The following is a 1,908-nucleotide window of genomic DNA, read 5'->3' on the forward strand; positions in this document are numbered from 1 at the left end:
CTTCTGGATTTCTATCTGTAGATTTAGAATCATTTCTAATTTTTCATTTATTTTGTCATTTTGTTCTTGTATTTTCTTCCAAAATTCTTCTAGACTTTTTCCTGTGTTTTCCTTGGTATGTCTATCAATCCTTTGAAGATATCTAAATATAATTATTTTGAATTCCTTCTCAGAGAGTTCCAATGCTGCTTCTTCCTCAGGGATGTGTTCTGGGTCTGTATCCTGCTTTCTTGTTTCTCCCACTTTATGTTGCTTCTTTGTGTGGACTATGATAGTCTGTTTTCTCTGAGACATTGTGGCATTATTGTATTTAGATCTCTGTTAACTGTTTGTGATGAGCAGCCAAGGGTGAATCAGGCTTTTCTTGGTGGTTGTTTAATCATAGGCCTATTAGTGGAGAAGGAAGTGGTGGCTCTTGTAAGTGAAGCTGCAGGAGGTGTGGGTGTAGTTGTGTCTTATGGGGACTGTTGCCGTCTTCCACTCAGTTAGACAAAAGTAACAACTGAATAACCATAAAAAAAGGAAAAGCAAATGGACAAAAAATACACCATGTAATCCCACTGGAACAGTAAATTAAAAAAGAAAAAAGAAAAGAAAACAAACATAATAAAAGAAGTATCTGGAGAGAGGGCAATAAGGGAAAAAAGGTAGAGAAAGAGAATAATGATGAAAAAATGGGAAAAATACAAAAAGAAAAACAAGGAACAGTTTTAACTACGAGAAAGAAAAAAGAAAAAAAAAAAATGCAACCAAGAACAGGGAAAAGAAAAAATCTGAAAACTAGCACCTGTGAGGGGAAGAATAAAGAATTATAGTAAAAGGGACAAAAGTAATAATAATAGTAGTAGTTTTAAAACATACAAAACCAATAAACTAAAAGAGAAAAAGAACATAGGGGCAGGGCAAGACAGGGTACCCAAGCTCCATCAGAGCACACAAACTGGGGTGGAGTTCCTGAGGGCCCAGAAGGTGGGTGGGAGTGAGAGATGACCACACCTCTTTTCACCAAGAGAGTTTGGGGTATAAGAATACCAAGGGGAAGTTGCACCTTTCCAGTCATTCAGGTCCAGAATGTCCTTAGGATTACTGGCAAGTGGAGCCTGTTCTTAAGTCTCTAGAATCTGTGAGAATTCTGTCCTTTAAATATCCCTAATGGTTAAGCCTCTTCTAAACATTCAAAATGGCTGCACCCTCCAGACAGACGAAAGTCCACAGCTCAGCCCACCATCTTCTTCACTGCTTTCCCTTTTATTACCCAGCCACCAAAGCAGTTCTCCGTGCATCCCTGGCTATCAGAGCCACTTTTGGGGTTTATTCTTAAGTCTTACCACCACTTGGCAATGTACAAGCTGTCTGTGCCATCAGGTTCGCTGCCAGACTGCCACTCCATATGTCTCCTTTTTTGGTGTTTTCATGCAAATTTTTCTGCTAGTTGGAGTTTAATCCACTTCTATATCTTTCCCTACAAGGCTCAGGGGTCCAGGATTATCTTCTGTATCTGTGTTAATTTGTTTCCCTTTTCTTGTTGAAGAGGGTCTGTGCAGTCTTTCTGCCTATTCCACCATCTTACTGGAACTTTAGGTGCAATTATTTATAACTATTAACTTGTTGATGTCGTTTTGTTATGTTTTTTTCATGGTGATGCTGATTTCTTTGTTCCATATAATTGTCTGTGCTGACCTCATTCTGTTTATGAATCATGTTATCATTTCCTTCGTTACTGCTATTTTAGTATTTGCTAAATATTTGTACTTATCCTCTTTTTTATTGTGATACAAAAGTTTATCATTTTTTCTTTGAGGTTACCCTGTAATTTATAATCCAACCCACCCCACCCCAAGTTTAGAACAGTCCATTCTACTCTGCAATTCTCTCTCTTTTTTTTTTTTTTTAGATTTTTTTTTTTTT

Source organism: Orycteropus afer, unplaced genomic scaffold (genome assembly GCF_000298275.1).
Source record: "Orycteropus afer afer isolate SDZICR_OR568_19922 unplaced genomic scaffold, OryAfe1.0 scaffold00383, whole genome shotgun sequence".
Lineage (NCBI taxonomy): Eukaryota > Metazoa > Chordata > Mammalia > Tubulidentata > Orycteropodidae > Orycteropus > Orycteropus afer.